Genomic DNA, 25136 nt, shown 5'->3' with positions numbered 1-25136 from the left:
AGCCTACGTATAACTAGAGTACATTTCTGTCCTGCTCAGAGGAATGATACAGTTTTAGAGGCAGAAGAGCCCTTAGTAGTTATGCACCTCAGTATTTCCCAAATGCCAGTCCTCAGGCCAGTGCTGGCTAGTTCATGGCTAATAGTCACTGGTCAGCAGAGAAATGAGAAAGAGGCGAGAAATAAAGAGTGTTTTCCTAATGCTAAATATGTGCAATCTAAAAACAAATTTATGGCATTCCTACTCTTTTAGTATTAAAATATTTCTTCTTTCATGAAATGATGTTAGTAGATGGTAGTTTTTTGAAAATAAATCTTTAATTATGAAAAACTCTAAACACAAATAGAATAGCATATAAATATGTATATAGTGAACCCTCATGCACTCATCCAGCTTTAACAATTATCAACTTTGTTTATATAGAGCCAAAAACATATTAGAAATTGGTTCTCAAATTTCTTTTCCTATTCCACAAAATCTAAAAGGGTGGGAATGACGAGGCTGGGCCAGTCTACACATTTTACGGATGAGGACAAGAAGACCAGCAGAGATTAACCTGTCCCCAGTTGTGCAGCTGGTCAGGAACAGAAGTGATCAGTCTGGTGTGCCATGATATAGTTTTTGAAGGTAGGAGCATAAACCAACCCTTTTGACCTGTCCAATGTAAATCAAGGCATACCCAAGACCTGCAGAAGATGGACTTTTGTCCCTGCCCAGGGTACTTGATACACACTACTTGGGATCATGGAGCCCCACCCAGGACAACCAAAGGGGAAAACCAATAATCTATAAGCAAACTTGACCTCATGCTAGAGTAATCGTGTGCCACACCTGGAGGGCTCCAGAAACCACCAAACAGTTTCAGTGCAAAGACTACTAGAAGTTTCTACATTAATTCCTTATCTGACACTTCAAAAAAAAAGTTTATGAAGCAAACAGGCATGAATAAATGAGAATTCATGCAATAAGGTAAAACACCAGCTCCTTACCCCCTCTTCTAGGCCCCTACCGTCACTGCCAGGTCGAAAAATCAAATAGCAATATAAGTAGTAACCAAGCAGCTACACACCTGCCTCGTAGGCGGTGGTGAAAAATCAAACGAGACACTGTAAGTGACAATGTTTTAACACCTTATAAAACTTTACCAATGCAGGGAGGTGGCGAATTGATAAAAATAAAGTATCTTCTTTAAAGGACTCACCTAAATTCTCAGTTTATGTAGAGTCGATTTCCCTGAAGATATCCTAAAGCATCTGAGAAGCCTTCAGCAGCAATACCTAAAACAATAATAAAAACCGTCAGATTCAAGTAAAGTTATAGATGTCAGTTTTCGGAAAAAAATTTCCATCTATACATTTGGTCATTTCCCCCACACTAAGCATGAAAGGAAACAACTCAGGAAACAATGAATTTCCGCTGCAACACATGGGCTGAGAATTTTCTTTACCAACAGGGAATTGAGATCCCAAGACACTTATTTCGGAGAACAAAATTATGTTACTGTTGGCAAAGAGGCAAAACACATTTCTTTTTCTTCCCTGTGGTAGGAATGCTTAATGGCTTTGAATTTAAACAAAGACCAAATAGATACATCCTCCCTCCTGGCCCCCACCAATGTTTAAAACAAAAATCAGGCACTCTGATTCTTTTTAAAATCAGCTTACATGAACTCTTCTTGTTCACTTTTTTCCTACTTAGCTGTCTAACACATCTGTGCAGTGGTCCCTTCTTGCTTCAACTGTTCCCATCTCATTCCCACTTCTCTGAGGCATTAAAAACTGACCATTTAGCATCTTACACCATGAAAACCCAATTTGAAGCAGAAAAGCACCATAATCAATTGTAGAAATCAAAATGGCTCAGCCACAGTTAAACAGGAGTCGGAGTGAGAGCATACATATACATCAACAAAACTGAACAAACATCCAGATATGGAACCAAGTATTCATATGAAACAGACCAAGTACATGTAATCATATCTGCATAGGTATGTGAGACTAGTTAATAAATGGTGTTGGTTAGTTATTTAGGGGAAGGGAAAAATCTAGATCTCTCCCTTTCTACTTATGAAAAAATAAACTCAAAATGGAATCAAGGGCCGGCCCTGTGGCTTGGTGGTTAAGTGCGCACGCTGCAATGCTGGTGGCCCGGGTTCGGATCCCAGGTGCGCATCGAGGCACCACTTCTCCGTCCATCCTGAGGCCGAGTCCCACATACAGCAACTAGAAGGATGTGCAGCTATGACATACAACTATCTACTGGGGCTTTGGGGGGAAAAAATAAAATAAATAAAATCTTTAAAAAAAAAAAAATGGAATCAAATGAGTACTAGAAGAATATACAGATAAATAGTTTTTATAACATAGGGATAGAAAAAGGCCCTTTCAAACATGACATCAAAATTTCAAACTATAAAAGATTGAGAAATTTGGCTGGCTACGCTTTTAAAAATCTCAAATTTTTAAATGGCAAAAACAAATCAAAAATAAAAAGAATACACATTGATATTTTGGTCAACAGATAAAATAAAGCACTAGGTAAAATATTTATACAAGAGACATATAAAGGATGCTATCCTTATTAAGCAAAAATGTTTTGAAAATCAATAAGGAAATTCATATTCCCCTCAAAGTGGACAATGCAAATTAATCAACTTTCCATAAGAGGAGAAATATAATAGCAATAAACACATGAAAAGATATTCAACTATACTAACAACGAAAAAATACAACTTTAGAGGCCAGCCCGGTGGTGCAATGGTTAAGTTCGTGTGCTCTGCTTTGGAGGCCTGGGGTTCTCAGGCTCAGATCCCTGGCTGGGACGGATGCACGGCTTATCGAGCCTTGGAGCGTCCCACATAAAGTAGAGGAAGATGGGCATGGATGTTAGCCCAGGGCCAATCTTCCCCAGCAAAAAGAGGAGGACTGGCAATGGATGTTAGCTCAGGGCTAATCTTCCTCTCACACACACACAAAAAATATAACTTTAGAAAATCGAGATCTTGTTTTTTACCTGCCAGATTGGTAAAGATGTCCAAGACCGACAACAGCCAACATTACGGACAGAACTCATAGTCACTTAGGCAATTATGTCAGCATGTAAAACGGCACACCCTTTGATCCAGCAATCCTACCTCAAAGAATTTACTCAAAGTAGATAATTGTGTAGGCAGAAAATATGGATATACATAGCATCATTTATAATTAGGAGGGGAAAAAAAGTAAATGCCCTAAAGGTCCACAAATAGGAGACGTATTAAGAAAACCACACAGACACTGAAAATAATAGTGGAGGCTTGCATTTATTGATATAAAAAGATATCCATGATATACTTGAGGGAACAAAACAGGTAAACAACCACGCACAGTGTGACTGCATTTGTGTGTGCAAGTGTGTATGTGTGTGTTCCTAAGACATATCTAGAAGGATATTTATCAAAACAAAATTTTAGAGGATTTTTACTTCTTTTCTTCTACTGTTTGAATTTCATATAATGAGCATGATTTTTCCAGAGAATATAATGGAGCTATTTTTTTAATCTCACGCTCGAGTGTAAAGTGATATGCTACACAGACTTCTACTTTCCTTCTCTGTCAGCTTTCCTCTCACTTTACTTACATTTGTGTCACATGTGTGCTTGTAGTGAATACAGATTAGCAAGCTCCCTTCCTCATCTCCAGCTCCTGTTCATTCCCCGGGGCCAATTCGTCCTTGCTTTGGGGTTTGTAAAACACATCTATATCGTTATTAGAAAACTTTTTACTTGGGGCCGGCCCCATGGCATAGCTGTTAAGTGCACGTGTTCTGCTGCTGGCGGCCCGGGGTTCGGATCCCGGGCGCACACTGAGGCACCGCTTGTCAGGCCATGCTGTGGCAGTGTCTCATATAAAGTAGAGAAAGATGTGCACCGATGTTAGCCCAGGGCCAGTCTTCCTCAGCAAAAAGAGGAGGATTGGCACGGATGTTAGCTCAGGGCTGATCTTTCTCACAAAAAAAAAAAAAAAAAAGAAAGAAAACTTTTTACTTAAGCTAGCTCAGGTGAGTTTGTGACCAAAGAAGTGCCCTGCAATACAGTGCTGCTTGTTATTTTCCACCTTCTCAATCACCCCATTCTATTTGAAAACAGAACAGTAAATCCTATAATCACATGAATGAAGATTTATCGCACACAATGTCAGGTCATGTTTATGACCTACAGCTGAAGCAAGACGTTCAAAGCTAGTGTAACAAAGGCACAAAACTATGTCAAGACACAGGCTGATTCCTTCCTAACTAATGAGAGAACCCATGAAAAGTCTATTTGAATAAGAATAAAAACAAAAGAGACCTGTTTGTCCAGATGGGCCATTTCTGTGGTTAAAATATCTCCATTATAGTATTTTAACCACTTCACAGATTTATTTTTATTCAATTCTATTTATATATGAAAAGCTTTTTTTTCTATTTAGACTATAAAATACAGAAATGTATTCCCATAATGGGCCCATTATGTTCAATTTGTCTCCAGTAAACAAATTTATTCTTCTCATTGCCCTATTTTTAAAGGTTCAGAGGTTCCATGTAATACATGAATCCTCATAATACCATAATTATAAACCTGGCTAAAAAGCCATAATCCCTTGTAGATGTACAAATCCCTTTATAGGTGTGTTGGATGTAAAGTACAAATCTAATTAATCCTCCTTCATGTCCTGGAGGCTCCCTCTCCCCCAAAGAATGTCTTTAGAAAGCAGACCATGGACAAGAGCCACTGTCCAATTTCAGAGATGAGCAACCACGAGACTTAAGAATCTGTGTCTTGAGGCCGGCCCCGTGGCTTAGTGGTTAAGTGTGCGCACTCTGCTACTGGCAGCCCGGTTCGGATCCCGGGCGCGCACCAACGCACCGCTTCTCCGGCCATGCTGAGGCCGCGTCCCACATACAGCAACTAGAAGATGTGCAACTATGACATACAACTATCTACTTGGGCTTTGGGGAGAAAAAGGAGGAGGATTGGCAATAGATGTTAGCTCAGAGCCAGTCTTCCTCAGCAAAAAGAGGAGGATTGGCAAAACAAACAAACAAAAAAAGAGTATCCAGGGCAGAACTCAGACAAACTCACAGGCCACAGAGCTAACCGCCAGCCTCTCTGTTCTGACCCCTCCTCAGTGCAGGGGCAGGGGGACTGGGAGCCAGGCAAGTCCACATCTGAGGCTGAGACACACTAGGATTTATGAGACAACGCAGTGCATTCAGGGGATGCAAGAGCACAGTGGTTCAAAGCAAAGTGACTGATCCTGGTTCTGTCATTTACTAGCCATTTGGCCCCAGTGTGCCTTAACTTCTCTGCACCTCAGTTTCCTCCTCTTTAATAATGCCCAGCAGGAACGCTGTTGTGAGGATTAAATGAGATATACCTAAAGCAATCAGCAATGCTCAAGAGTCAAATGTGGACTTGCTTGAGCTCCAGCTCAGTAGGAGCAGCAAAGGGAACAGCCCAGGGTAGAAACTCGTTGCCTGATCCTAACAAGGTCCCTAGAGAACCCTGGGACAGACTACGAATCTACGGAAGACACTTCCCTATTTAAAATACTTATTTTAAACATGGATAAGACCCTTCCAATTAAATAGATACTTATTTTAAAGGCATCAGGAGGATGTTATTTAAAGGAACTTTGCTTAAATTAAAGTACCCTTCTCTAGATCATCATCTGATAAATCATTTGGCAGCCCCAACGTTGTACCTTTTCTGTAGTATTTTGAGAGGCATAGATAGATGCGACCAAAAGCTACTGACTAAAATGCTCATCACTAACAGCAGGACTCTAGGGCAGGACTTAACTGCCTTACATCCCGGCCCACATCCTACTTGCTTGCGGGAGCTTAAACACACCTCTCGGAGTCCCAGGTCACTCATCACCAGAGCAGAGATGGTAATACTTAGATACTTCAGATGTAGAAATGAAATGAGAATGTACGGGTAAAGTTCTTAACACGGTGCCTGGGGCCCAGTAAGTGTCCAGTAAATGGTACATCTACTATTGATTATCATCTTAACAGCATTAAAGACACAAAACACATATTAAATAATCTGATTGAAACCATACAAGACACTTTTTCACTGTGATGGACTTTTGTTTTCCACATTTCACTTGGCATAATCCCCACAGGAATGTGGGGCCAAGTTGATGAACATCTGAGGAGGCAAAGGGGTCTCAAGCCATGAAGGGCCTGCGTGATGCATGTGACTGAAATCTATGTGGTACAGATCCCAAGCAGCCAAGAACACACTTGTCCTAACATCTCATTAAAAGACGGAATTGTGTTACAACCACACTAAGCTTTGCCCTAACGCCATCTGCACGAGCATGAAAATCAAAAGACGGGCCCATAAGGGCACCATCCCAAGTGTTTTTGCTGCCCAAAGTTAACAAAAGTGCTTTTTTAACATAAGACCAAGCAAAGCAGAGAAAGCCACTAAACTTAGTTGAAGATGAGCAGAGTATACTACTCTTAGCTTGAAGTTATCACTAACATTTGACACATTTATAACTAATCGCTTGAAATCAAAATCCAAAAAGTAAAGAAATAAACCAAATAGTTCTTCAGTAGTCCTAAAATAGATACAGGAAAGGCCAAAAAGAGGAGAAATTTCAAAAACAAAATTCTTCCAACTTCCACCACTTGCCAAGGATTTATCTTATTTTTTTCTGAAACCTTGAGAACTTTTTCATTTAAAGTACAGCTTGATGATTCGAGTCCAGCTCTGCTGTCAGAAGGTATCTGACTCCAAGGGGAAACGGCCAGTTCTCTTTTCATGGCTTCTCCTTGCTGACGTTATAGCTCGACGCTGGGTGCTGGGGTCGAAGGCAACTCAATGAAGCACAAGCTGGAAGCATCCACGCTCAAGGCCTTCAGAGATGAGAAATGATGTGCTACCCTAACCCACGCAGGGCAAAGAGAAAAGCTCCAGAAATCCCTTTGTACTCCTCTAAAAGCAGCATTCCAGCAAACTAAGAAGTAAGATGTGTTACATGCAAAAAAGATTGTCAGTGTAAATGTGGCAAATGATGGTTTAAACAAAATGAAGGAGTTTCTCTAATGCAGAACATTTTGGACACTTCAATGTGCTAAAGTTGTATGACTAAGTGGCTCTAACCTTATTTGTACACAGATTCCTTCACTTTTGTGGTCTATGTCTTGGGACAAGTGCCCCACGCAACAGTTTGGAAAATAATGTTAAGTAGTTCTTTTATGCAAATGACTATTGAAGGCACACCCTGCCTCACTACACTTACAATTACATGACTAAGCACAATGCCCCTAAAAGATCAGTTGATGGTGCAAATGATACTAATGCATAGTGCGAAACACATGTTTACTAGGACACGAGAAGTCCTATAATTATACTGCTTTGCCTCTCTTAGTCTGTATATGCTTTTCACAACTGAAAAAACCTGAGAGATGCCATGAATTCCTTGCTGTTCTATAACTCACTGCTCTCCTCTCAAAATTTTAAAGACATGTAAAATAAGATTAAATTAGTAATATGGGTAACTAGAATATAAGCTTCATGAGAACAGGGCTATACATATCCCCAGCCCTTGTAGTGCGGGTATAAGGATGCTCCACAAATATTTGACTATATGAACAGAGGAATGAATAAATAAGCTTATATAAGTATATCATTAACTCATTATTTTATGAACTGGCCAAAATATATATTCTACGGTTTTATATTTTAAATTGACTTTGAAATGCTCACTGTAGAACAATTTCTTGTTTCTCTTTTTTCTCAGAAAGCTTTGTTTTTCCCATTTCATTCCCACCATAATCTCCCATCCTTTGCAACCCTGCACCAAAAAAAAAAAAAAAGATATTTTTCCTTATGACTTTTGGGTTAGAAGGAACTTTTGTCTCTAGACCTACTACCATAGTCAGTACATTATTACAGCCAACTGTTTTCAATAAAAGCCCAATTAATTAACATTCAAATGACCAGGATTTTCAATTAATCAGAGTTTCAATTAATTGAAACTCTTTTCAATTAATGAAGAGAGTTTCCTTTGGGGGAAGGAAGAAGAAACACATTCATCTTTTAGAAGGCAGCAACTACACCAAAAAAACCTTTTATCACCAATTTGCTGAAAACAGCAACTGAGCAGGAATAGACATCAAAAAATATCCTCTACTATTAATTTCAATATTCTGCACATAATGTTTACAATAACCCTGAGATGTTGCAACACCTTCAAATGAATAAAACCTTAAATACTTTTGCTAAAGTCACTTCACTATGACAAAATCAGGCAATGCATTTTAGAAAAAATTTGTAACAACTGTGCTTTTGTTTTTTTAAGAAGGGAGCTGAGGAACGAAGAAGTCAATAGTGCTCTAGTTCCTCCTTGGTCATACAGAATATCAAGCTGATTAGACTCTTCCCCGTCCCCATTTTTCCTACAAAGCAGTTAACGGCCACGGTGTTTCTATTTGGCAGTTCCCATCTTTCGGTTGGGCTATATTCCCATCTATTGCCAGAGTCCTGCCCAGTGCCACCTGCATACCAGCTCCCCTCCACCACCAGAGGAAACTGGCTAGGACAGTCATTTGAGTTGTGTCAACAGCTCCCGGGTTGCAGGGATCTCCAGGCCCACTTCCTCACCTCCCGCCTCGCCTGTTCTGCGAGTCAGTGCTCCAGCACCACTGAATCAACGCTCCTCCTTGAAGCCTGCACCCTCTGAGCTGCTGCCCCTACAGTGGACTTTGACCTTTCATGCCTAAAATGGCCTCCCCACATCCCTATGCATCTGGCTGTCCATCAAGTTCCACCTACTCCAGAGAGACTTCATTGACCACATCTTCATTTCTGCACTTAACATATTGTGTTGAAATAATCTCTTTAAGTGTATATATTCCCCACTAGACTGTGAGCTCCTAGAGGGCAAGAACTGTGGCTTTCCCCATAGTTCCAGCCTCAGCTCAGAGCACAGTTCCTAGCACAGATTAAGTGCTCAATAAATATCTGAAGAACTGACAAACATAAACAAACAAGATATGTATGATTAGTAACTCCAAGACACTGGGGATGGGTGTAGGGGGCTTCAAGAGGCTGGGATACAGTAGCAGGGTCAGGACAGGGTCAGGGGTGTGTGTGTGTTTGTCTGTATACATGCATACACACCCTGAAGAGAAGGGGCTGCTTCATTCTATGATCATTCTCCCTGGTACTCAAGGTCAAGGACCCAGTTAAAGCCTCCCTTTTCCTGTCTTGGTCCCAGAGTCTGGCCTACTACTCACTCTTCTGCCACAAACCTAGTGTCTTTGACTAAGCTTGTCTCCTATTTGGCCTGTTGTCAATCAGGAAACTATGCCATTTCATCATTATGCCTTCTTTCCCATCCCAAAAGCAAACAAAGGCTTTATGAGGTTTAATGATTAAAGAATGGGACAAAAAAAGACATCCCTCTCTAAGATATTCCCCCATTCCTAACTCCTAAAGCACATCTGCCTGTCATTCTTACTCACACACTAAAACTTGGACCCTGTGCAGGAGCACAAAGTCACATAGACTACCAATAGTGGAACCTGATGCACACGAATAGGCAAGTGTTATCCATCAGCTACCTGAGCTTTTAGGTAGGGTGAGAGGCTGCAGTACAGAGGGCAAGAAAGTATACCCACACAGAGGAATATTATTCAGCACTAAAAAGAAATGAGCTATCAAACTATGAATAGGCATGTAGGAACCTTAAATGTATATTATTAAGTGGAAAGTCAATCTGAAAAGGGTATACACTGTATGATTCCAACCATATGACACCCTGGAAAAAGCAAAACTATGGAGACAGTAAAAAGATCAGTGGTTGCCAGAGGTGGGGAGGGAAGGATGAATAGATGGAGCACAAAGGATTTTTAGGGCAGTGAAACTATTCTGCATGATACTGTAATAGTGGATACATGTCATCACACATTTATCAAAGCCCATAGAATGTACAACACCCAGAGCGAACCCTAATGCAAAGTATGTACTCTGGGTGATTACGATGTGTCAATGTAGTTCATCAACTGTAACAAATGTACTTGCTGGGGAGGGATGTTCATAGTGGGGGAGGCTGTATATGTGCGTGGGGAGTAAGTGTGTGGGAAGTGTGCATACTTTCTGCACAATTTTGCTGTGAATGTAAAAGTGCTCTTAAAAAAATAGTCTATGAACAAAGAAATAAATAAAAATTGAACAAAGAGCAAGAAGAGAAGGGTGAGGAGAGGGACTGCAGATGCCCCCCAGGCACCAATGCAGGGAAACTCCTCTGGGGGCACTGGCCACTGCAGGGCAGAGCCTGGGGAGGGGTTTAGAGTGAGACAAGGTGGGCCTGACCCTTAGAAGCAGCAATGGGGGCTCTGGGGTCCACCTCAGCAGTGGACATCACCTACACATATCAGCATAGTGAGGATGAATGGGGCTGCCCACACAGAGATCCCATCTGCTCAAACTGACCCTAAGAAGTCATATCCTCCCCCACTTGTATTCTCACTGCCACCTCAACCTTTAATTTGAGGGCTACTCCTCCATACTAGCGCCTGGAGAACTGCTTCTGTAGTGAACAATCCAGCTGAAGAACATGAAGAGAGAACATGACTTCCTCAAGTGGTAAACCATCTGGTTTTCCTTACCAATGCAAAACCCATCAACTGTAATGGAATATCCCAGGGCTGCAGCCAGAAGGAGTGGGCATCCTATTTAGGCAACATGTTAAACTCCTATGAATATGCATAATGGCTCGTTCCCCCAGCCCTCAAAGCCCGGTTGCTGTGAGCCAACACATGACATAATATAAAAGCGATCAAGGAAGAATCAAGGTGCACTGTGAAATTTCATCAGCCTCCAGGCAACCTAAAATAGATATCACAAACAAGAACATGGGGTCGTTTGGGAGAATGGTTTGGCTAATCAAGAACAAATTAGCTACTCAGGTATACATAATATGGAAATCAGGGACACATTTTCTATAAATAAGAACCTGTCATCACTTGGCTCTGATTAGTAGCTATTGTATCTCTCAAAATTCATCTTTCAAAAGCAATTCTGCTGTCCTAATCTCTCTTACGACACGCAATCTGGTCTTCATAAATTGCCACTTGATATATTTTCCAAAAGGCTAAATCCCTCTTATCTTTCCTCATCTGGTGATGAATGCCTCATGATTCCTTACATAGTCGTTATGGTACATTTCATTCAAAACCAACCCTTCCCCCTCAACGAACAGTTATTTTGTCATTGCAACTTCCTCCTCCTCTCAGAACATTTCAAAAATTAATTCTCCTTAGCTATATGTCTCCTCCTTCCTATCCTGACCCATCATTCCAAGCTCCCCCTTTTCCAAGACGCCTTCCTTCCCCTGAGGCTCTCCCTATTCTTGCTGTTCTCTGAATTTTCATGGGCCTTGTCGATTTCTCTGAATAATATAACAATTCATTACATCATGTTATATTACTTCTAATACCAGTTCCACAGGGTTCTACGACTATGACAGATAAGGCATAGGCAAGTGCCCAGCACGGAGCCTGGTGCCACGCCACCCAAGGCCAGTTGCTTGCATCCTGGTTCCTTATACTCATGCTAAGTGAACATGGGCAATGTGGGTCGTCTGAGCCTCACTTCACTCCTCTGTAAGCGACAGAGAGGAGATCCTTCCTCACGAGACGACACAGGGCTGCATGAGGCCCCGGGTAACACACGCCAGCGACAAACACCAACTTTCTTCTCCTCCCCGTGTGTCATCTCTCAGCTTTATAACCTGAATAAAATCTCTGAGCAAGATCAGGACTCACACTTTTCCTGTATTTTTTCAAAGCATTTTCACAGTATGGAATATGCAGCACATGGTTTTAAAATTTTTTCAAGTTAATGAAAGTTATTTTCAGGTAATGGAATTTCAGGACCTTTCTTTACAACTCATGCACCATATAAATACTTAAAAGTTTCTATTAAAAAATTCAAATATATATGAACTCAAGAGAATATTATAATGAATCCCTAAGTACTCACCACTCAGCTTCAACAATTATCAACTCATAGTCACTCATTTCATCTAGACTCCCTTTTACTTCCTTGTGCAAATCTCCCTTGCTGAAGATTATTTTGAAGCAAATACCAGATATCATGCCATTTCAATATAACTATTTTATGAAACTAGTTTTTGGGTTTTTTTTGGTGAGGAAGATTAGCCCTAAGGTAACATCTGTTGCCAATTCTCCTCTTTTTGCTCAGGAAGATTGGCGCTGGGCTAACATCCATGGCCACCTTCCTCCACCTCATATGTGGGACGCCGCCACAGCATGGCTTGATAAGTGGTGCATAGGTCCGTGCCCAGGATCCAAACCTGCAAACCCCAGGCCGCCAAAGCAGAGCTCATGAACTTAACCACTACGCCACCGTGCCAGCCCCGAAACTTGTATTTTTAATCAGAAAATGCATAATAAAGCTGTTTTCGCTGAGAAGGAAAAAATAAAAATTCTATGCTTATCACAAAGTTATTGCTATCTCCTTCTCTGTTCCCCACTGCACACAGCAAGACACAGATGACCCAAGACAGACTCAGCAGATCTGAGTTATGATTCCTGGAAGCACAAGAGCTGGCTGGGTGACTGGGGGCGTGACCCTCATCCAAGCCTCTGCTCCCAAGGAGGAAACCAGCACGTGAGGGCTCTGATGCTCTCAGCTCATCTGCTTGGGCACAACTAGGACTTTCTACTTCCCCTTTATGTTTCTATCCCAGCACCAGCTTTGCTACCCAGAGTAACTTAGCCTCTACTTGCTCTTTGTCAACAACAGAATAAATACATACTCACATAGAAAGTCTTCCGCATATTGCCCTTGTATTAAAAGAAAATCATTCCATTACTTTTTTTCTTCTTCAATCTCTTGAAATACAAAATAAAATATATGAAGCAGTGTCCCGCTTGAGTCTCTCCCGTAGTCTCTGCTCTTGTGGAATAAAAGCAGCTCTCGCACTCCCTCTCTGTCCGTGGGTGAGATAACCAGTCCACCCACAGAAATGACTTGCTAAAAATCACTGATGCAGGTGGCCAGAGGCCTTTGGGGGAGGGGACAACGCCCTAAAGGGTCCACTTCTGTCTCCTCTAAGGTAACTGTGAAATCATTTAAAAATTATTTTGAACATACTACAAAGCGATAGTAATTAAAACAGCATGGGCTGATACAAAAACAGACACACAGATCAATGGAACAGAATTGAAAGTCCAGAAATAAAATCTCATATCTTTAGGAAGCTAATCTTTGACAAAGGAGCTAAGGACATACAGTGGAAAAAGGAAAGTCTCTTCAATAAAAGCTGCTGGGAAAACTGGACGGCCACTTGCAAAAGAATGAAAGTAGACCATCTTCTTCCACCATACACAAAAACTAACTCAAAATGGATCAAAGACCTGAAGGTGAGACCTGAAACTATACGACTCCTGGAGGAAAATATAGGTAGTACACTACTCATCATCAGCCATAAAAGGATCTTTTCAAATTCCACGTCTACTCAGACAAGGGAAACCAAAGAAAAAATAAACAAGTGGGACTTCATCAGATTAAAGAGCTTCTACAAGGCAAATGAAACCAGGATCAAAATGAATAGAGAACCCACTAGCTGGGAAAAAATATTTGCAAACCACATATCTGACAAGGGATTAATCTCCGTAATATATAAAGAACTCACACAACTGAATAACAAAAAAAACAACCCAATCAAAAAATGGGCAGAGGAAACGAACAGACACTTCTCTAAAGAAGATATACAGGTTGCCAACAGGCACGTGAAAAGATGCTCAACATCACTAATCATCAGGGAAATGCAAATCAAAACCACACTAAGATATCACCTTACACCCATGAGAATGGCTATAATCACCAAGACAAAAAGCAACAAATGCTGGAGAGGCTGTGGAGAAATGGGAACCCTAATCCACTGCTGGTGGGAATGCAAACTGGTGCAGCCTCTATGGAAAACAGTATGGAGATGTCTCAAAAATTAAAAATAGGGGGCCAGCCCAGTGGCACAAGTGGTTAAGTGCGTGCACTCCACTGTGGTGGCCCAAGGTTCGCCGGTTCGGATCCCGGGTGCACACTGACGCACTGCTTGTCGACCCATGCTGTGGCGGCGTCCCATATAAAGTAGAGGAAGATGGGCACGGATATTATCTCAGGGCCAATCTTCCTCAGCAAAAAGAGGAGGATTGGCATCAGATGTTAGCTCAGGGCTGATCTTCCTCACCAAAAAAAAAAAAAATAATTAAAAATAGAAATACCTTATGATCCAGCTATCTCACTACTGGGTATCTACCCAACGAACCTGAAATCAACAATTCAAAGAGGCTTATGCACCCCTATGTTCATCACAGCATTATTAACTATAGCCAAAACAGGGAAGCAACCCAAGTGTCCCTCGACTGATGACTGGGTAAAGAAGATGTGGTCTATATATACCATGGAATACTACTCAGCCATAAAAAAAGACAAAATCGTCCCATTTGCAACAACATGGGTGGACCTGGAGGGTATTATGTTCAGTGAAATAAGCTAGAAAGAGACAAACAGTGCATGATTTCACTCATATGTAGAAGATAAACCAACATACGGACAGATAGAACTGTTTGGTGGTTACCAGGGGCTAGGGCAGTGGGGGGTGGGCACAAGTTGTGGAGGGATGCACTTATATGGTGACTGACAAACAATAATGTACAACAAAAATTTCACAATAAAAAAAATTATTTTGGACCAAATCATAATTCAAACATAAAACTACTCAGGTAGTTGTGCAAATTATCTACAGAGGACTTTGATTCTCTCTATCCGTACTACCCAATATTACAGCTACTAGCCATATGTGGCTAGTGAGCACTTAAAGTGTGGCCAATCCAAATTGGGATGTGCAATGAGTGAAAAGTCCACAGATTTTGAAGACTTAGTACAAAAAAAGTAAAATACCTCTAATAATTTTTATATATTTTGAAATGTTAACATTTTGGGTGCAGTGGGTTGCATAAAATATATTGAAATTAATTTCACCTTTTTTAAATGTGATTTAAATTTAAATATTTAATATTTAAATTTAAATATTTAAATTATATATGTCTCATTATATTTCTAATAGATTTCTTCTCTAGATTCTAATTCCTTTTCACAATAGCTTGTGTTTCACGTCAACCAACCATAACTAGCGTTACCTGAACACAACCCTAAAACTAAAATTAATTCACTTAGATTTCTTTTTTGAATTATTTTGTATACTTCTCCTAACGGTTCCTGCCAATTTGCATTAAGATTTAAATATTTAAGTGTTCCAGTAAGACAATCACAGCTACCTTGAGCATAAAGTATCACGTAATCACCAGATAGACCTCTTCAGACAGAGTCAAAACATTTAACCGCTGTGCTATTTAAAAAGCAATTCCCAATCCATATTTTTTATCTTACTATCAGAATATAATATTTCCTCTGGCTGTTATGGTCCTGGGTATTAGAACTTCACTCCATGCAGCTGAGAAAATATTCAAACCCACATTTCTACTGTAAGACAAGAGAGGCCTGAGCATTCTCCATAAACCAGGAGGAGGGCCACTCACTTAACTTCTATTGGTTTCCAATGGATGAAATAATGAACATCTGATTAAACTGAGGATTGAACACATTTTTTTTTTTTAAAGGAAAGACAAACAAACAATACACTTGACCTCTGAATGTCGGTGGACTTTAAGATGCTTCCCAGCTGTGTTTTCATAATGGTCAGCAGGGATCAGAATAAGTTGGACTCATTTGATTTAAAAAAAAAAAAAAAAAAAGTGACTCCATGGAAATTCATGAACTAGGTAAAAACTCCATTATCTAGCCCACTGCTACCCAAAGGGTGGTCTGTCTACCATTTTGTAACTGGTCTATAATAATACAAGTACAGAAATGGAGAAGAAACATTTGGAAACTTTTATAGCAATTTGACAAAGTAATTTCTGTTCGTTGAATGTAATAAAAATAAAAATGCTTATGTTTTGTACATCTTTTTTCCTCAAAGATTTCATTTTTATTGAATCTTACAAAAGTTTGTCAGCCCAAAACAAATTATAAATTAAATAAGCTGATCCTTCCTTTCAGAAACACTAATCTACATCAACTCAACAGACTCCTCAATTGTTTCATCATCTCATTCTACATTTATAGGAGTTGAGGGGCAGAAGGTAACAAAAAAGGGAAAAGGGAGCTGTGACTCTACGTTTTTAGGAAGGAAAAAACCACTACTTAGGCGAGTTGGGTAAAACAGAACTATTTCCATGACATTGCCAGGATTAGGATCTATAACACTATATTTTTACACCTACAATTACAATGCCATATTTCTTCAATTATAAAGTGCCATCGATTATAAACCACATTGTGATATAATAAAATGGGGATGGGTCCTGATCAAAAAATATTGAATTATATACAAACTAAAGTTCATATGTGGACTAATCACACCTCAACTAAGCAAAATGTCAAGTGTTCCATTATACACACACATGGAAATTAAACAATAGTGTTTTTCAAAAGGCTTCCAAGTTGAAGTTAAAAGCTAAAAATTTCTAGGTGAGTAAGGAGCCCATTAGCAAGCACCAACCATGTACCCAGTGTTCTGAGGGACAGAAAAATGAAGAGGCAGCCCCTGAAGAATTCACAATCGAGACGGGAAGACAGATGGTACCCAAAATATCGAGGAGTGGAGTGTTAAGCAGCTTAAGCATCAAATGACTCACACTGGCAGTCATTCAGTTACATTCAAGGAAGGTGTCTCAAAATTCCTTCCTTGGCCCTGCACCAGCCAAGAGAGGGGCTCCTAAGAAGGCTGCATCCTTCTCAGTTTGACCCTTTGACTCAAAGTTAGGAGCCTGAGCAAGGAGTCAGGCAGCTGTGCTCCCACCCTGCTGCCAGCAGTAACCATCTGTTTGTGAGCCCAGGCAGCTACTTCTCTAAGCCTCAGTGTCCTCATCTGTAAAAAGGGTTAATAATGCACATCCCTCAGGTTATGGGGAGGGTTGGTTTTGTCATTAAAAGGTTCAGGGACTTAGGCAAGTTACAGACTGAAAGGAAGGAGAAACAACTCCCAGAGGAAGAGGGGATTCCTACAGAAAGAGACCTTGGGTGAGATGCTTCCACCCAGGAGCTCTTCCCAAAGACTGGACACTGGCAGCGAGAGAGGAGGGAAGCCAGGTAGGGGGCACCTCAGGGACGTCTTGTTTTCCATGTGAGACAGAAGGACTGGTTTCTGTGAAAAGTGGGTGCTCAGGAGGAGGTGGACTAAGGGGACATAAAGCAAGGTGACAAGTCTGCGTGCTTCCTGAAGGAACCTGAGCATGGACCAAGACCCCTAAAAGGAGGCCATGTGGGAAGAGGGCTGAGCCGAGGTGGTGGGTCACAACGTGTGGCTGCCAGTCTCTAATGGTGTCCCCAGAGGAGCCACGTGGCCTCCATTCTCCGTCTCAGGGCGAGGGCATCAGGGAGCTCAGGTCCCTCAGAGTAGCCAAGTAAAGGAGGAAGTGAAAGCAGGGGAGCCTACCAGAGGGGGAGGACAAGGAGGAGTTTCGATAGGGAGGTTTCAGTGAGGTCAAAGAGCAGGTGAGGGGTTGCAAACAGGGGTGTGATCAGGGTGAAGAGAAAAATATCAAGAGGAGCACAATTTCGGGGAAACCACACCTCGCTCAGGGTGTGGTCATGAAAACTGGAAGGCAAGGCCTTACCAGAGAGCCAGTCAAGGGTCGATTTGGGGGCTGGGTGGTAAATGGGTTCACCTGCAAGGCCAGTGCAGCTAACAGCTATGAAGCGAGAGGCTGGGGAGGTGGGGAGGCCCGTGCACAGAGGATCAGCTCCTTGGTGAAGCCAGGCATTGGCCAGGAGGGACGGCACATGGTTGGTGAGGAGCCACTGAGCCAAGACAGGGAGGGGCATGGCAGAAGGCGGAGATGGACACGCAGGGAGGGCAATTGTGAAACGGCAATGGGGAGTCAGGCATCCACAGATCCCTCCTCCAGACCCCAGGGCCCCTGGGCGAGTGGGAGAGCGAGCAGCTCCACAGGGAGGCCCACCATGGCACAGTGACTAAGGAAAGGCAGAGGCCATGAAAGCAGCCTGGAATGAAAGTGTTGGGAAGCGGAATTCTGGGCTCAGTTTCGTCAGATAGAACACTTAGCCATTAGGTACTACATTTTCATGTGCCTCCAGACCTCTGGCTGGTACCACACCTATCAGCATAGAAAAGTTTGGCAGAGAGTAGGTTAAAGAGGCTGACAGCAGTCCACCTAAGGGCAGGTATGTGGGGAGGAGGTTGCCAGGCAATCCGAGGCACCTGCCAGCTGAGCAATTCTCTTGAGAAAACAACTGTACCCTGTGTCAAGCCAGAGAACCTGGAAGGACGAACATAACTTACAGAATTAGAAGAAAAGCAGGTACCCATTATGTTCCTACCAGGTGCCTGGCAACAGGCATAGCACCTCCACATATCAACGCATTAGACACCGAGAACGAAAGATAAGGTTTTGGTGCCTGTCCTGCCCTTGAACATTGTGATTAAATGAAGGGGAGTACAGAGTAGACTAAACAAGACCTAAGAGCTATGTCAACCAAATGCAATGGATATTTGGCATTAAGGCTTTTTTAGGTTTAATACTGACTCATTTATTTTTAGGAACGATTACGTTTAAGAGCCCCAATCTTTTAAGTTGCATACTGGAATATACATAGAGGAAATATGGCGTTGAGGATTTATTTCAAAACAAGCAGAGAAGGAGGGGTTCTTGAGGAAACAAAATGGGTCATATATTAATAATCATTGAAGCTGGGTAGTGGGTACATGGGGGCTCATACTGTTTTTTCTGTTTCTTCAGATATTTGCAATTTCCAATTAAAAAACAAAACCAAATAAAAGGGAGGCAACAAGTAAAGGTATAGTACATTGTTTTAACTTAATTGAGTTAGTATGATGACATCACCACAACGAACTCAAAACTCTGCAAGTGTGTTTAAATGATGAAAATGCTTAAGGCTTTAAAGGTAGATGGACAGTTTCGTAAGGATAGAGTCTCTAACTTTTCTAAAGAAGCAAGACTAGCTGGCTGTACATACACGCAGTCATGCTTGAGAAGGTCCAGGAACTACATCTGCCCAGTGTGTCACCTTGACATCAAAGTTCGGCACCTTCTCCTCTGATGACATGTAGTAAGTCTGACTGATTCACAGGCATGATGGGCAATAGACTCCTGTCATGCTTTGCTGCCCAGTTGAGGAATCAAGCAACGGAAAGGTGCCAAGTGTCAGGCCCATCTCCCGAGCCCTCTCAGTGTGACTGGCATACCCGTTTTAAAACCACCAGAGGAATGGCAATAAGCCAGGGAAAGAAAATAGGTAATACCTGCTCTAAAGTTAACAGCCAATAATGTTGATTTGATCATCACCAACAGCCCTCACTTCTGTAAAACCCACATCATGACCGTATTGAGCACAGCTGGGTTGGAAAGTGACTCAAAAGAGTTGAGAGACCCAAACACTACACCACTCCTACACACACACACACACACACCCCTTCCATCACCACACTCAGGACATCTTATACACTCTCTCGGGGGAGGATTGGCTTAAGCCACTGGTTCTCAGCCAAGGGTGATTTTGCCCTCCCGGGGACATTTGGCATTGTTTGGAGACATTTTTGGTTGCCACAAGTGGGGAAGAGTGCTACTGGCACCTGATGGTTAGAGGCCAAGGACACTGCTCAGCATGCTCGAATGCACAGGACTGCCCCACACAAAAAATTATCTGGCCTAACCAGTTGAGAAGACTTGGCTTAAGCAAGTAAAATTAAATACTAAGGAAATATTCAGACTTGTTCAGAAGGAGAGAAATGACATTGTCTTTTATAAGTCCTTTATTTATATATTTCTACAAATATTCCTTAACCAGATGTGATATTTGATGCTACGCCCTCTGGTGTAGCTCCTGTTTTGTCCACTAACATAAGAGGGGCCAGACACTTGAGAAACTACAACTGCCAAGACCAATATTTGCTTTTTTCCAACGGCCATGTTTACCCAAGATTATTCCACTCTTGGTGAACTGGAAACCAACTGGCTATTGACACACTTGGAACAGAGCCAAGAAATAGTCTGGCACTCTTTCTCATGGGTGGTGAAGGGGGAATTTGGCCCCAAAAGATCAATCTCTAAAAACCACCTAAACTTTTGGGTGCAACCACTTTGAAACCACATTGGAAACAAGTTCATATCAACAGAGCAATTCTGTTAACATTTTCAACAACACTGAAGAGTCTTGAGAAGAGGAAAGAAAAGGGCAGTGGTGTAAGGAAAACCACATGGAGGAGGAAAGTAGGGAAGAAAGAAGAGAGAGAACAAGTATCACCAAAGGATTTAACAGTGCTTAGACCTGAAGAAGACAGAAAGGAAAACAATCTCACACGTAATTACTGCTCCATCAACTGTAGTTTTAAAGCCAAGGGAGACGATCTTGAGCTTGATTATTAACCCTGAAATATAACCCACAACCGACCTCCACAATAACCAATAATAGCTTCTCATTTGAATTCTACTGTTCACATTCACATATGTGGCATGCTATATAATAAATAATTCTGGTAACTGAAATTCAGTTGCACCTATCCTGCATGATCACAAAATTTCTCTCACGTGCCGCAGAGCTGTTTTTCATAGCCATTCCTCCCCTTTACCACAAAAATTCAACTGTAGCCACAATTACAACCACTAAGTTCAACTGCTTACATATGAAGCAAAGAGATTTCTGACTAAAGACATGTACCAACCTCACATGCTCAACTCCAGATGCTATCCCTTCAAGCAAGTCTGGGCACCAGAGTGTGTCTGAGATGGCAATCTTAATGCCCTGGCAATCCTGGGCAACAAAACCTTGGGCTAACGCCTGCCTCTAGTGCGAACCTTCTCAATTTGCCGGTTTCTCCTAGAAAGGAGCTAAGGTGCTAGACCCAGAAGGTCAGGCCAGGGGCCCCCTGTCCCAAGTGTCCAGGACTTTGAGGTACAGAAAGCAATGTCAGACCAGATCCTTTGGTCCTCCCATGAGAACACACACGCAATTTATGGCCTGCAAGGGTTGAATAATAGCCCCCAGAAAGATACATCCGTGTCTTAATCCCTGGAACCTATGAATGTGACCTGATTTGGAAAAAGAGTTTGCAGATTTATACCTGGATATTGAGGGTGTTGAGATGAGATCACTCTGGATTACACAGGTAGGCCCTAAATCCAATGAGAAGTGTCCTTATAAGAGCCAGAAGGGAAGACACAGAGAGAACAGAAGACCACATGAAGACAGAGGCGTATGTTTGGAGTGAGGCAGCCACAAGGCCAGGAAGGCGTGGAGCCACCAAAAGCTGGAAGAGGTAGGAACGATTCTCCTCTAGAGCCTACAGAAGAGCGTGGCTCTGCCAACATTCTGATTTTGCACTTCCAACCTCAAGAACTGCAAGAAAATAAACTTCTGTTCTTGTGACTAAAGGATAGCAAAATATGCCAGCCCAAAATATGCACTTTGGTATAATAATTCTTTTAAGCTGTAGGCAAGTGAAAAACAGCAAAGGCAAGGAAGGCTCTCTCTGAACTCCCCTTATCTGCTAAAGATAAATCCTCCAAAAGGAACTCAATTTTCATTAATCCCCTCCCGAGGAGTTTCATCAACCAGGAAAGACTGACTCATCTCAGGAGAGGCAAGTGGAAGTGGACACCATACCCAGACAAACTTTGTCACAAACTATCATTCCTCCCATCTTTTCTTCAAAGGGCCCATTCATCTCTCCTAAAAATCACTCCCTCTCTCTTAAGAGGCCTACATCTCCCTCCCTTTTCCCTATTAAGATGGTATTTAAGCCTGAATTCTAAAGCTATTTCTGAGAATTACTCATTTTTACCCCATTTATATCTCCCATGAAGCATACATGTTTATAAACTTGCTCTTCTCTTGTTAAAGAGGGGTCTCAGCTAAGAACTCAGAAGGGTAGAGGAAATATTATTTTGCCTCCTCTCCATAAGCCACCTGGTTTGTGGTCATTTGTTAAGGCAACCCTAGAATATTACTACATGGTCTAACACTGGGCCTGCCCAGCTTCTGCATCTCAAATCGGCCAGGTGAGGGGACACGTGGGCATCCTCCACGTGCTCCCTCCAACAGCCTCTAAAGAGCTCAGGAGGGTGGGGCTGGGCATATGTCTCCAGACCTGAAAGCCCAGGCCAAAGATGTTTTCCAAAGGATGAGCTCTGGGGCAAGGTCAAGGAAGTGTTTCCGCCTGTCACCGGGCAGAGCCCCACCCCAAGAAACAAACCCTTCCCCAAGGTCTGTAAGAACAACCACCCCAACACCCTGTGGGCCCTCTGAAAAGGGGCAGCCGTCATCAGCCTCCTTCGCTGACCTTTACTGAGGACTTCCCACGGCCACACACTGTGCTTTCAACAGCGCTAAGAGGTAACTACTTAATCTGAGTCATGTTTTCATCATTCTCTGCCTTTTCTTTAAACTGCCACCTCTAAAATATATAGGCCCGAAAAAAAATCATTTAGTGTTGCACCTAAAAAGGGACTCCTCCTGTCAGTATGCCTCCTGAGGACACTGAAGCATAGAAGTCTTGAGGAGTTTGTCCCAGGTCACCTGGCCAGTCCAGTCAGTGGAGAAGTCACATCCATGATGGAGAGGGACTCCAGGGCCCACGTCGCCAGCCCAAGCCCTCACTCCACTCAGCTTCTACTCAAGGCCAGGAGGTTTGTCCCCTCCCCTCCAGCATGCTCCCTGCCAGGCCCTCCCTGCCTCAGCCCCACGGTAGTCAGGGCCTTGATCCTGGCCCAGGCCTCAGCCACTGCCTCACCCCTTTCCCCTGACACCCAGACATTATGGAGTTCAATTAAACAATCATTGGGTATATAAAATGCTCATGCTCTGGATCAGGGGCTCAGAGGACTCAATTCAATAGGGGACAGTGAGATTTAAGTAAACACTTACATTGTAAGCACTATAGGGGACAAGAGAAGAGCGAAATCCTGAGGTCCTAAACCAAACGTGTCATCTTCAGCTACAAACCAGCTCTGGCTCTTGCCAAAGTTAAGGATCGCCCATGAAGGCCCGCATCTCACATTCAAGCAAGGTCCTGTCACTTTGTCAGACATGCCACCACCCCAGGGGAGGCCTTATGGGCTGACTGCTCTGACCCCAAGCTCTTTCTGCTCAAATCCACTCTCCACCATCGTTCCAGGCATCTCTAGAACAGAAAGCTTTACAACCTTTCAGCCAGTGCTTTCTTTTAGGGAAGCACTCTCACAATGCATTTCAAATGTCTTTAAAATGCCCAGTCCCTTGAACCAGTAATCACAATGATGGTGATCTATCACCAAGGAATAATCTTAGACGCAGAAATGCTTTCATACATAAAGATGCAAAACATTCATTCTTTATGCTAATAAGAACTTGATGATCCAAAACAATGGGCTAAGTTAACTGTGTTTCATTCTCTCGATTGGATATTACACGGCTGGAAAAATGATGTTTATGAGAACTTGAGAAAATACTCTATAATAAGTGGAAAAAACAGAAAGCAAAATTGTACTTATAGCATGATCACAACTATGTCAACTCAAGAAATCAACACAGAAACCAACCCCACGGGAGAAAAATCTGATAGGAAATTAGTCAAAATATAAATTTTTCCTGAGTGGTGGGGCTATGAGTATTTATTTCTTTTTTACTTTATAATTTTTTATACATTTTTTATAATGAATATATATTACATTTAGAGTAGAGGAAAAATGAACTTCATATTTAAGAAAAAAAAAAAAAGAGATCAAGGCTCCCATGGCTGCCCATTGCTGCCAGAGTTTTCTAGAATGACACATAGGACCCTTGACAAATATGGCTTTCTTCCTTCTCAGCTTCCACAGCCACTGCCCCTCCACACCACACACCCCACCTTCTGGCCACATTGAATTCTTTCACATTCCCAGCATCTGCCTTATGTACATATGACCTGCTCATATGTAGCCTCCTCCCTAACATTTTCCCTGGCCGACAGCCTCTCCTGGCCCCCCAGGCCCCACCAGGAGTTACCTGTTTACACCTGTTTTCACAGAACACGACACATATCTTGTCTAACGGAACATTTACATGTCATATTTTAGTTACTTCTTAACCAGATTAGCAGCAGATACACAATGAACACCGATGCTTGAGAGTTTACATGAGTTATCTCCCTTTTCCTCACGATAACCTAAGAGGTAGCTATTATCATCATCCTGGTTTCACAGAGGAAGAAACTGAGGCTTAAAGATGTCAAGGAACACGCTCACTCCCACAGCTAGGAAGCCGCAGGGCTAAGTCCAAAGCCCGGGACTTGATGATCCTATGCTGGGGCCAAAACACAGTTTGTACCTCCTCTGTGGTGGACTGTCAACTTCTTGTGGGCAGGAAATACATTTTGCTACTCTTTGAAAGCTGGCCAACACCGCTGCACATAGCCGACATTCCAACACTTGCTGATTTGAACCGCAGGAGGATGGTGTTAATGCAGACTACCCTGATTCATTACGTGTGATAACCCTAGACCCACACAGCTGGAAGTTTAAAGGGTCTGCCTGGCAAAGCAAGGGTAATCAAAACAGGTTTAAGTTCATTCAGATTAACACATGGTTATGCAAGAAATTTAAGGGTCCAGCTGTTGCCAGAGTGCCCCTCAAGCAATCCAGAAGCACTTAATTAAGAAGTGGTATGTTAATTGTTGCTCTCAAATATGCGTTAGCATAGATTCCTTAAAGCCCTCTATTGGGCAATAATGTCTTAAATTTGTGTCACAGATCGTATTTCAAAAAGCTCTCATAGGCAGTCTAGTGCAATTTATCATGTATATACTTGAATGTTTTCAAATTTTCCCTATAATTCTCTAAGTTACGGGACTTTCCATTATTCCTTTATTACTGAAATTTTTTACTATACCAAAAGAATAATGTAAACGCTTCTCAAAATGATATTTATAAACTTTATTCACCCCTGGCAAGTCAAGGGGAAGTTTGTGCCCTGAGTGGTAGCTGGGACATCACCCCGCATGCAGACC

At 42.1% G+C, this 25136-nt stretch overlaps 1 protein-coding gene across 4 annotated transcripts in view; it reads right to left on the bottom strand.

Annotated features, from left to right (window-relative positions):
• The window catches only part of TLN2 (talin 2), a 425009-nt gene that overhangs the window by 252808 nt on the left and 147065 nt on the right, over positions 1 to 25136 (bottom strand). For all 4 annotated transcript variants that reach the window (XM_087428086.1, XM_087428077.1, XM_087428092.1 and 1 more), the window contains exon 3: positions 1202 to 1277. The gene's annotated coding sequence lies outside the window, so the exon portion shown is untranslated. The remainder of the gene's footprint in view (positions 1 to 1201; positions 1278 to 25136) is intronic.

The sequence above is a fragment of the Ceratotherium simum genome, chromosome 3 (genome assembly GCF_057802395.1).
Source record: "Ceratotherium simum simum isolate JZ-2026a chromosome 3, ASM5780239v1, whole genome shotgun sequence".
NCBI lineage: Eukaryota > Metazoa > Chordata > Mammalia > Perissodactyla > Rhinocerotidae > Ceratotherium > Ceratotherium simum.
Note: the sequence above shows the minus strand (reverse complement) of the source record. Positions and strands in the feature narration are given on the sequence as shown.